Raw genomic sequence first — 13,151 nt, forward strand, 5'->3', positions numbered from 1 at the left:
CTCTAATACGTCAAATGCGTTAAAAGTCCTTAGGTGTAGGCTATTAGTTGTCGGTTTTGCCAAGGTCTTCTTAAGACCCCTGTCTTTCACAACTTGCCAAGACGAGGACTTCTTAATACTGGTCCCGTCAGTCCTTCTTAATGAGGTCCCGTCAACACTGGCCTCCTCCTTCGTTTCCTCCCGAAGTCTCAGCCGTCGTACCTCCTCCCGCAGGGAATCCATATCTGCTCTCAGAGCTCCAACCAGACTCATCAAATCCTTCACTAATCCTTCCATTATTGCAATAATAATGTTATTAGAATCGGAGCTCCAGCTAACACAACCTCTCACTGTGACTACACCTGACTGATTGAAAGTCTTGGGTATGGGGTGGGGGCCGGTCTTGGAGCGAGACATGAACCCAGCGATAGGTGACGTAAATTAGGATTTCGATGTGGATTCAATATATAACTTATTTAGGAATATTCTAAACAAAGCACAGGAACGTAGTATACCATACAAATTGAATAGCTCGAATACTAATGACCCAAAGTGGATAACAAAGAATTTGAAGATCCTTATAGGTAAAAAGAGAGCTTGGTACAAAAGGATTAAAAATGGGGAGGTCACTTTAGAACAGGAATTCGTACAACTGGTTAGAAATGTTAAAGAAGAGATAAGGAAAGCAAAACGAAACTATGAAGTTCGCATAGCAGGGCAAGCAAAGACAAATCCTAAAGGGTTTTTTCAGTTATATCGTACTAAGACTAGGGAAAGGATAAGTCCATTAAAAACTGAGACAGGTCAGATAACAGATAGTGATGAAGAGATGAGTAGTATTTTTAATAAATATTTTGTATCTGTATTTACTAAAGAGGAACTTAACAATATGCCTTCAGCCGAACAAGTCTGTGGGTGGGGACGAGGACAGGTTGACGAGTTTAGCAGTTACCAGGGAGGATGTTCTTAAACAAATAGTAAAACTCAAACCAAACAAATCCCCAGGGCCGGATGAAGTGTTTGCCAGGGTGCTTAAAGATTGCAAAGAGGAGCTTTGTGACCCACTGTCAACCATATTTAATAAATTAATAGAGTCAGGCAGAGTGCCAGAGTTTTGGAAAGTTGCTAATGTGATACCAGTTTTTAAGAAAGGAGATAGATCACTTGCGTCTAACTATCGACCAATTAACCTAATGTCTATTGTGGGAAAGTTACTCGAATCTATAATAGCAAATAAAATTCGTCTTCATCTTGAAAAACATAAATTAATAATTGAGTCGCAACATGGTTTTATAAATGGCCGTTCATGTTTAACAAATTTGGTATCTTTTTATTCTAGCATTGTTGAGGCAGTTGATAGTGATAAGGATTGCGATGTTGTGTACCTTGACTTTAGCAAAGCTTTTGATACAGTGCCACATGAAAGACTGATTAAAAAGATAGTCTCATGGTATTGGTGGTGCTATATTAAGGTGGATTAGGGCATGGCTATACCAAAGGAAACAAAGAGTTAGTATAAATGGAGTCAAGTCAGAGTGGAAAAATGTTGTAAGTGGGGTGCCTCAGGGCTCTGTCCTGGGACCTCTGTTGTTTATAATATATATAAATGATTTAGATTCAGGTTTGAGTAGCAACATTTGCAAATTTGCCGATGATACGAAAATCGGTAAGGAAATTAATTCGGAGGAGGACTCACTATCACTTCAAGTTGATCTAGATAGGGTTTTGAAATGATCGAAGGATTGGCAGATGCAGTTTAATGCTGATAAATGTGAAGTTCTGAGGTTAGGTAATGATGATAGAGTTACAAGATACGAGCTAGATGGTGTTGAGATTGCGAAGTCGAATTGCGAAAGGGATCTGGGAGTTATGATTAGTAAGAATTTAAAACAAAAGCATCAATGCATAAATGTTCGTAATAAGGCAAATCGGACACTTGGATTTATTAATCGCAGCATTAGTAACAAGACACCTGGTGTGATTCTCAAGCTATATCTTGCTCTAGTTAGGCCCCATTTAGATTATGCAGTTCAGTTTAGGTCGCCGTATTATAGAATGGATATAAATTCACTTGAACGTGTCCAGCGTAGGATGACTAAGTTAATTCCCCAAATTAGAAATCTTTCATATGAAGAAAGATTAACAAAGCTTAAGTTGCATTCACTGGAAAGGCGAAGAGTTAGGGGTGACATGATAGAGGTTTACAAGTGGGTGAATGGACATAAAAAGGGGATATTAATAGGGTATTAAAAGTATCAACACAAGACAGAACACGAAACAATGGGTATAAATTGGATAAGTTTAGATTTAGGAAAGACTTGGGTAAATACTGGTTCAGTAACAGGGTTGTTGATTTGTGGAACTAATTGCCGCGTAACATTGTGGAGGTGGGGTCCCTCGATTGTTTCAAGCATGGGTTGGACATGTATATGAGTGGGATTGGGTGATTATAAATAGGAGCTGCCTCGTATGGGCCAATAGGCCTTCTGCAGTTGCCTTTGTTCTTATGTTCTTATAAAATATTTGTTAAAAATACTACTCATCTCCTTGTCATTATCCGTTATTTGACCTGTCTCAGATTTTAATGGACCTATCCTTTCCCTAGTCTTAGTTCGATATAACTGAAAAAACCTTTAGGATTTGACTTTGCTTGCTCTGCTATGCGAACTTCATAGTTTCTTTTTGCTTTCCTAATCTCTTTTTTAACATTTCTAACCAGTTGTATGAATTCCTGTTCTAAATTGACTTCCCCATTCTTAATCCTTTTGTACCAAGCTCTCTCTTTACCAATAAGGTTCTTTAAATTATTTGTTATCCACTTTGGGTCATTAGTATTCGATCTATTCAATTTGTATGGTATACTACGTTCCTGTGCTTTATTTAGAATATTCTTAAATAAGTTATATATTAAATCCACATCGAAATCCCCTTTTACATCACCTATCGCTGGGTTCATGTCTCGCTCCAAGACCGGCCCACACCCCATACTTAAGACTTTCCAATCTATTTGACCCCAAAAAAATTCTTTGGCTATTAAATCAGCTTTTCGAAAATCTGGCACTTTAACGGAATTTTCTCCTACAGGTCTATTCCATTCTATGCTAAATCTGATTACTTTGTGATCACTGTTCCCTAGCTCACTCCCTATTTTGATGTCATTAATTTGTGTTTCCCTGTTAGTTAACACTAAATCTAAAATATTATTTTCCCGCGTTGGTTCCCTAATGTGTTGCGTAAGAAAGCAACGTCAATTAATTCTAGAAAATCTTCTGCTTCACTATTCCCTGTTTTGTTCACCCAGTTTATTCCACTAAAATTAAAGTCACCCATGACATAAATACTGTTAGATCTAGATGCTCTAGATATTTCATCCCATAGATGCTCTAGATATTTCATCCCATAGATGCTTTGCTTCCATTCTGTCTAAATTTGGTGGCCTATATATAACTCCTATTATAATATTATTTGCTTTTTCGTTTAATTCTATCCAAATAGTTTCTGTGTGTGGCTCAGTTTTGATTCCATTCTGTCTAAATTTGGTGGCCTATATATAACTCCTATTATAATATTATTTGCTTTTTCGTTTAATTCTATCCAAATAGTTTCTGTGTGTGGCTCAGTTTTGATTCCCTCTTTGAGACTACATTTCAAATTGTCCCTAACATATATGGCTACTCCCCCTCCTCGTCTAATATATTTATCTGTGTGAAATAGTTTAAATCCATTTATTTGATATTCAGCTAATAGTTCTCTATTTTCTACATTCATCCACGTTTCGGTAAGTGCAATAATATCTATTTTTTCTGTGCAGACAAGAGCATTTAATTCGTTAATTTTATTTCTTAGACTTCTACTGTTAGTGTAATATACCCTAAGTGAATTGTTATTTTGAGGCCCTTTTCTTTCCCTGATCATTTTGCCAATTCTTTTCTCCCACGAACACATACTTTTATTACCTCCTTCCTCCAAATCAATTCCCATACCACTATCTACTAACAGTTTAAACCCAAACAAACACCTCTAACCAATGGTTCCAACGAGTTCGCAACAGCAACAACCCCAGCTCTGGATAGATGCACCCCATCACGAGCATACATTTCATTTCTTCCATAGAAGTGTTCCCAGTTGTCTATGAAAGATATTGCATTTGATTTGCAATATCTTTCCAGCCGGCAATTGACACCAAGTGCCCTCGACATCCATTGTAGACAAAGAAGCCACAGCTTTGCTGGAGGCAGCAACAACGCCCAGTGATCGTGCACGCCTCACATCTGTGCAGGCTCCCCATGCAGGGGACTTCCTTTTGGCAGTCCCTATGTCTGCGACAGGCACACGTCTTGATCCGTAGGAGCTCCGTATTGCAGTCGCTTTCCGTCTTGCTGCCCCTATCCACACTGTTCATAGGTGTATTTTCGGCGAGGTAGATGCTGACGAATATGGATTGCATGGCCTGCACTGTGGAAAATCTGGTGGATGGCACACTAGTCACGACGAAGTCAATGACATCATTAAAAGAAGCCTTGCTTCTGCTCAGTGTCCAGTGGAAAGAGAGCCCCGCAACCTGCTGAACCGTGACTCTGTTAGCTTTGCCGGCCGACCAGACGGAATCACACTGCGACCGTGGAAGGGTTGCAGACAGTTGGCATGGAACTATACTTATGTATCCACCCTGGCAACCCAACCCGTTCTCGCAAATTTGTAAAGTCAATATTGACTTATTAACTACGTGCATAGGTGATATACTAAACATAATAGATACCCTTAAAAAGATTCATAGAAAACACCGACCTTACCTAACCTTGTTAGTATCTTAAGATAAGCATCTTATTGCTTCGTAATTACAGTTATTACTTAACCTATACCTATTATAGGTTAGGCAATAATTGTAATTACGAAGCAATAAGATGCTTATCTTAAGATACTAACAAGGTTAGGTAAGGTCGGTGTTTTCTATGAATCTTTTTAAGGGTATCTATTATGTTAAGTATGTCACCTATGCACATATTTAATAAGTCAATATTGACTTATTAAATTTGCGAGAACGGGTTGGGCAACCACATACATCAACCTCTCTGCCGGCACAGCAGGAGCCGCGGCGACACGCAGAGAAAGAGACAAGTCAGCCAAGTACAGGCAATTAGATCATCGGTACAACTTCGTTCCAATAGGGTCTGAGACCCTAGGCCCATGGGGAGAGAGTGCAAGAAGGTTTCTTAAGGATCTTTGTTCCAAGCTCATTGACACCACAAGAGACCCTAGAGCAGCAAGTTTTCTCTTTCAGCGCCTCAGTGTCGCAATCCAGAAGGGGAATGCTCACTGCATCCTTGGTTCCTGCCCGGCGTCGGAGGAGTTCGAGGAAATCTACAGCCTAGAGGAAGCGAACTTTTTTTGTGTCCTCTTAATGTTAATTTTTTGTATAAAATCAGATATATAACTGTATAACCTTGCATAATAAAGTGTACACCATAAAAAAAAGGGGGGGTGGTAGGAGAAGCGAACACTCTTATGTATTAAGAGTTAAATGGCAAGTTTTTCCCTGAATGCTCTGTGTTACCTTCTCTGAGGCTGTGGGTCCCTATAATTGCACCAGAGGTGGTACCCCCCTATATATATATATATATATAATATTGGTGTATACTGGCAGCAGGTTTTCTTTTAAACATGGCTCATTGAATATGACCGCATATTTTGTATTTACTATCTTCTGATTTAGGGCTTCTATCCCTCTAACTATTTTCTTAGCATCAGGGCTTAGCTGAAAGAGGAGTTCTCCAAAACTCATTTTCCTAATTTCAAGGTGAAGAAAAGAAGTGAATTACTATAGAACGTATTACACTTATTTATACAATTTGCACAACGTTTCGAATCTCCATGGTTCATTCTCAAGTGAAAAGAATTTTCAGGACTGGTTGATTTATACCCACACTGGGTCAGGTGATAAGACAATAAAGGTAAAAACATGGGGGGATACATAAGGGATAAATGGGGGGTGAAACATGAGAACATAAGAATAGAGGTAACTGCGGAAGGCCTATTGGCCCATACGAGGCAGCTCCTATCTACATACAAAGATTAATCAGGTGTAATTGGCCTGTTATGTTGAACAGTGTCTTCTGTGTTGGCATCGTTATGTTCTGGTCTTGTCCTTACTCTCATGGTGGGTAGAGTAAATAGTTCCGTGATTTGAGTGTTCATGGTAGGTTGTTCTATTCTTATGTGAATTGCTTCAAGAATTTGTAATCTTCATGCATCTTGGGTTTTGTCTATTATACAGGTATTTTTGTTCAACATTTCTCTTGTTAGGGTGATGTCATGGACTTGTCTCATGTGATTCCTGGGGGCACCGGATTGAAGATGGCATGTCAAACGCCTCATCAACGTCATACCTATGTACTTAGATTGAAGGTTACATCCTTCGTGGGGGCAAGTGTACATGTATACAACGCTTGACTGCCGTAGAGAGTTCTCCGTCGGCTTCGGGCTGTTTTTGATAAGGAGTTCGGAAGTGTTCTTGGTTTTGTAGAATATTATCAGGTTTATGTTTTGGTTAGGAGTAATGCTTTTTACTCCTTTACGGATTATTTCTTTCATTATTCTTTCCTCTTTTATATGTTTACTGTGCATGGTTGATTTGTAATATAATTTTATTGGAGGTATTGTGGTTTTTGTTCTAGAAAACTCCCTTAGGAGTTTTATTTGCTAATTTTTATATGGGAACCATCGAAGACAGTCTTCAGTAGCAGACAAAAACCAACTGTATATTGCCGTTATGTAGATGACATATTCGTAATAGTAAAAGATGAACTAATTGATCTAAAAAGCCATCTAGAGAGAGAGAGTCAGTACTCCGATTTACACATGAAAATAGTGAAAATAACAGTCTGCCATTCTTAGATGTACTAATAACAAAAACAGGAACCTCTTTAAGCACCAAAGTATATACTAAGCCCACCAACATAGGATTATGCCTGAACGGTAGAAGTGAGTGCCCCCTAAGATACAAAGCCAGTGTTCTCAATGCTTATATTCGTCGAGCGCTTACCCACTGCTCCGAATGGAGCAACGTGAGTAGAGAGTTTGAAAGAGTAACTCAGGTATTGGTGAACAACGGATATAGCAATGCGGAAATAAACGCTGCTATAAGAAGACACTTGGACTGATGGTATAATCCTGAACCAAGAACAGAATGTTCTTGGTTCTTATGTTCTCATGTTTCACCCCCATTTATCCCTTATGTTTTCCCCCATGTTTTCACCTTTATTGTCTTATCACCTGACCCAGTGCGGGGTATAAATCAACCAGTCCTGAAAATTCTTTTCACTTGAGAATGAACCATGGAGGTTCGAAACGTTGTGCAAATAGAGGGATAGAAGCCCTAAATCAGAAGATAGTAAATACAGAATATATATATATATATATATATATATATATATATATATATATATATATATATATATATATATATATTATATCATTCTTGTCCTCGATCCAAGGAGCACAGTCTGAGTTCATTGAGTTTTTCCCAGTAGTTTTAAGGTTTTACGATTTGTATTCATTTAGTAAACATTCTTTTCACAATTTCCAGTGCTGCACTCCCGCCTACCTTCAAAGGGGATGTCAGACTGAGCAATATATTGTTAAAAATAACACCAATGACAAACTCAGCCTAGGTTCCAAACTCAGAGTAATGTAATGAGTAATGTCACTGGTGTGGCATCCCTTGTTTTTAAGGTTCCCATTGTCGATCCAATAAATTCCTTGGGTGTTACAATGTTTGCTTCAATAATATCTCTAAATGTTAGATCTTTCAACAGTATTACTTCCAGACTTTTGATTTGATCACTAACTTCAATTACAATATTTGATTACTAGTTTTTACCTTATACTCCGTATAAGGTTTTCGTTTTTACTGTACTAAAATAATTGTAATGTGTCACTCTTAAACATCATATTATTTTCCGATGCTTATTGGATGATGTTAATATTATGGTTAAAGTTCTCTTGAAACTTTCCAGGAGACTATATTCATACTTATTTTAGTATCATCAGCGAATGATGACACAAAACAGTGGCTTGCATTCCTGTCCATGCCTTATCTTAGGAGGAATAGGGAAGAACAACGGCATGAAGACTGTACTTTGTGGAAGTGAGCTTCGCATAGAACTCAGGCTAGGTTTTATTTGATTTATTGCCACTCTTATCTTCATTAGAAAATTTAAGATCCACCTCTCTGTCTTTCATTTTATGAGCTATTATTCTTTAGTATTGTCACATTTATGCAATACTTTGTATAGTCTGTGTATCATCAGTAGTTTGGTTTATCTAATGTCACTGTATTTTTGTCATAGTTATCAAGTAGTTGTGACTCATCTTCTTGCTAATAAACTGTGTTGACCTGGATTGTATAACTCAGTCATTTTTCATTTAACTTGTAAGTTGCTTCTGAGCACCATTTCAAAACCTTTAATGATGTGTAATGGTTGTGTGACCAGTCTTTAGCTTTACCCAAATTTTTTCTGCATTCCTTGTGAAGTGGGGCGATGTCCGTAGCTTTTAAAGTTAATAGGATGTCAGTTGTCTCAATGTTACGGCCCTCTCGGGACGCAACTGGGTTCTTACTCTGATGTTGATAGAGGAAGGGTATCCGGCCCCAAGCCAGTAGTGGCTTTCAAGGGATGAGATCCGTAACGCAAGTAACTTAAAGGGGAAGGGAAATAAAGTCAAGAACTTAATACTATAATTATTACCATCACCAATAAATATATATAAGATTACACGGGGGGGGGGGGGGGGGGGATAAACACTATTATATACACTATGTAGTCTTCCTCTGAAGACCCTGGACGTTCACGGTGCCAAGCTCTTGGTGCTCTCGTAGCCTCACGACGAATCCTTCGCGAATCTTGAGTCTACCCCGGCCACAGGCCAGCCAAAACACAGTTCCACTGGGGGCACCGTCGTGGAGGCCGTCAACCACAAGTTCAGCAGATAGCTGGCAGGTTCCAAATCAGCCATGCTGGTTAGGCCACTCCACGAGCGATACTAGGGTCGCGCCCTAGTCAGGAGCCTCGTGTGATACCACAGATCACTCTCCTTTCCACAACACCCCAGTGGTTAAGCGTCTCCACCAGTCAGTCCCGGGTATGACAATCCTTCAACTGCCACTTCATAGGCAGGGTAACACCACAGTGTTCATCCGGGGTGCGACTCACAGCTGCTGCAGCAAACACTTGGTGACGAGACGGCTGCCTTGGGTAGACTGATCCAACCTCCATTACAGCAGTCCCAGGTCGACTCTGTAATCAGACACGTCATCAGTAACAGGGACACACAAAAACACCTCACTTACAGGCTCAGACACAAACGCCCGACGTATCCACTCCATAGATGGCGTTGTTGTCTGAGCACCACCTCACCAGAGGTCAGCAGCGGCTGTGTTGTGAGCTGAACAGGACTGGAAACTGGCCCTCATGGCCAGTACACCTCGTCCTCGCCAGGTGTCGTCGTCCATTTGGAGGGGGGTTTCGGGAGCTGACCCACAGATGGCGCGATCGTCACTGCTCCGTGCTCGGACGCTGGATTCGGGTCCGTAACGCTCAAGACTTTTCCTACAAATTATACTAAGTGTCAGTGCTTATGATATTTTCTCTATAAACAATGAATTCTAGAAATCTGGCCCAGGAGTTTTAGTTTCGAAGGCAGAAGTTTTCATAGTAATATCCGATCTCTGAGTATTCCACTTTCTTTGTGTTTATTGCATTAATAAACATAAATATAGATTGTTCTTTCAGGATTTCGCTCACTTCGTTATCACCTTCCAAAGAATGCCTAATAATTCATACTCTATTTTGTCCCAGTCAGTGTCCCGATTGTTGATGTCATATATATTTAATGCTTCCTCCTGTGCTCCCTCCTTCATCCTAAAATATGTGCTTTTAGTATGCTATAAATACATATATTTGTTTTTACTTCAATGGTGTTTTGTGGTCTGAGTAAGTCGTATATGAATTAGTGAGTTTCTAGATAAGTTCTTCATTATTCGTCAGTTTGACTGCTGTTCTCTATTGTAAGCCCAATAATTTGTTGCATCAGTGTGAACTTGTAATTATATCGCGTTAGTTTCCTGGTGTGTTCATCTTGTTCTCTACTGCATACTGTTATTGGACCAGTAAAATATTATTTTACATCATGTTACAAATCAATCACCTAGGAGAATAATACTCGCTTCTGAGGATTCTATGTTTTCTTGCCAGTTCTCGCTATTTTCTTATCTGTTCAGCAAATGTTTAGACTGCTGCAGTTGAGGGATTAGCATATTACTGTAATTACTAAGTTTTTATTTTCAAATTTGATACCCAATATTTCCACTACATCAGGAGCTGGTCTAAATTCTGTGCAGGTGAGCAAGTCTTTAACATAGCAACCTACTTCTCCATGCATCCTATTTATTCTGTTACATCTATAGATATTGTTATCTGGAAGCCAAAGCTATCTACCAATGTATGAGTTTTTGTGGAAATATAAAATACGTCATATCCCGCTGTAATGAGGCAATTTATAAGAACTTAGTTTTTTGCCCATATTAATTTAAGAGGCCTTATATATTAGGAAAGATACATAATTTGTCTCAGAACTATTTTAACTAGGAGGTTTTTCAGGTAGGTCCATTACTGTTCCAGTTCGTTCCATGGTGCATGGGGATTTTGAACCTACTCTGTTTGTTGCAGTGTTATTCCAGGTCGCTGATGTAGGGCTGTTGTGGGGGAGTCACAATTTTTATTGAAACTTATTGTGTGTTTCATTTATTCTACCAGTGTTTGGATGTAGCTGAAGGCTAGTGATGTATTAGTGTAGACCGAGTGCAGTAATGAGGTTAATTATATGTTTTTGTGGACAAGTGTGGTACTTAAGAAAGTATTTTGACTGTACGTGAGGGTTGTTACACTTTCCTGAAGATCCTATTTTCGTGTCACTTTGCTCGACTTCTTAGTTCTGTTCATCTGAGTTACCAATATGATATATTCAAGGAAAAGTTTATTAATATGTAGGGGTTTCACACTTTTATCATTTTTGTGAGTTTAAAAATATTGGGATTTAGTCCATAAAAAGTTATACGACTATGCTAGATGAACAAGAGCCCGTCTAACGGTTTCTAGAAAGCCAACATGTAAAATTGGTTGGCTACCTTCAAAAAGTCTTTGAAAGATGTTATACATCCATGACAGATTTTAGTTTTTTCTAGGTCCCTCTATTGTAACAACGTGTCTCAGAATGAAATGAAATTCAGGGCTCCAGGAGCCTTCCATCAATCACAGTGGATAGCAGTGGCAATATATGAACTTAAGTTGGTCCAATATAATGGAAAACTGTAGTTGGCTGCTCGAGAATTTAAAAGGATAAGGAAAGTACCACATTTTGTCTGCCTCGTATATGTCTGCTTTTGTCGTGAGGCAATTGTGACTCAATACGAACCAAGGAAGGACTTGGACAAGATTCCGCTTCTGAACTGTTAGCCAGATAAAGATGCCAAGGAAAGTGTTTCGAAAGTGGATTAGAGATACTATCGGTTTCTGCCGGAAACAAATGTTCGATTGGCTTTCCTTGAAAGTATTACTCTGGTAGAGAAGGAAAAGATTTTCCGGAATTTGGAGTGGAAATGCCAGCATGGAAAAAATAATTTAAACAATTAGAGGAAAAAGCTGAATCTTTCATGGGAGACATTTGAACTACGTCGCCACCTGTCATATTGTAACAGTTATTAAAGTTCCTTGACTGGAGACTTGTAGGGTTCCTGACCTGCGGGACTGTCCCAGAAAGGTGAGGAGAGGTCATAAACCCCACCTTGGGCGGTTTGAAAGGTTGGCGGGCTAATCCATTTTTCCATGAAGTTTTCAGATTAAAGTCCGTTAATCCAACAGAAAAAGGAGGATAGAGCGGGTATGAAAGTTAGGACGAAGCTGCTTAAATTTGGACCAAGTAGCTAAATCTAAAACAACAACCAACAGCTGTTTAGAGAGAGTGTGTGCTGTGTCTCAGACCAGACAGGAGTCTGGGGTCTAGTGGTGGAATTCACTGGGAAGGGAGACTGACGATCTGGTGTCTACACGTAAGCCTCATCTTTGTTGTATCTTGAGAGAGTACTGGTCCCTTATGTTCTAACATCACAAGTGTTGATCATTCTAAATGCATTGATAGAGAAGATAGAGTAGGATCTTAATACTAAAACTAATTAATATATTTGTATTATTAAATTGTACATTCGTTCCTGCTTATTATTCCATAGAGAGTTGCCAGGCCCAAGTATTCTGTGGGAATTTCCGTAACTTTTGGTTACGATTGTCACAAGTTAAATTATCTTCTTCCCGCCCAAAATTATCAAAAGTGCTTTAGAATTATATGGATACCATTGAATATTGGGAGTCGACTGTGTTCTCTCCCTCCTGTGCTAGTGTAAATATTCCGTGATAGGTCACAGTAGGTGATAGTCCGGGCACATTGCCCACCACCACCTAGAGTAATTAACATCTGGAACTCTCCCGTGATCGGTACCCTTCGCCGTCGGTCACCGTAAGGTACTAATTTTCATCAAAGGCAAAGGTGTTGGCAGCATTAAGTAGGTTTATGTTACCTTTAAGTTAATCATAAATCGTAACGACTCTCTCTTCGTGCCGGTATAAGTGGTTATAGCCAGGTGGGTTGAGTTATAAATGATGAAATAAATAAAAACAAAGTATTATAAAACACAAAAATTCTTGGGATTGTTCTTGGTTGGCGAAATAGAAGAATATGAGAAAATCAGTAAGAGCCATGAGGAGGATTCGGAATTATGCTCTGGGTTCTCCTAAGCAAACTCCTTAGACCACTACACCCCAACTTGGCCAAAAGCAATGCACCCTGGGATTCAACAGATTCCCCAAGGGTTCCTCAGGCTTACACTGAAGCCTAACCAGGGTTTCACATAATTGCCTTCATGCACCCCTGGGTTGTAGTAAAAAAAATGAATCGCCTTCAGCATAAAAGGCTACAGTGTAAGTCCCATGAACCCAAGAGGATTCAGTTGAATTCAAAGTTCCATTGCTTTTGACCATGTCATGCTGTAGACATGGCGTTTGTCTAAGGCGTTTGTTTGCGAAATCCCAGAGCATAGATTCGAATCCTCTTCATGGCTCCTA

General features: G+C 39.3%; 1 protein-coding gene across 2 annotated transcripts in view; it reads left to right on the forward strand.

The window, feature by feature from the left end:
- Window positions 1–13,151, forward strand: part of LOC123749131 (probable cytochrome P450 49a1) — a 457,485-nt gene that overhangs the window by 438,969 nt on the left and 5,365 nt on the right. The gene's annotated exons all lie outside the window — the stretch shown is intronic.

The sequence above is a fragment of the Procambarus clarkii genome, chromosome 31 (assembly GCF_040958095.1).
Source record: "Procambarus clarkii isolate CNS0578487 chromosome 31, FALCON_Pclarkii_2.0, whole genome shotgun sequence".
Classification (NCBI taxonomy): Eukaryota; Metazoa; Arthropoda; class Malacostraca; order Decapoda; family Cambaridae; genus Procambarus; species Procambarus clarkii.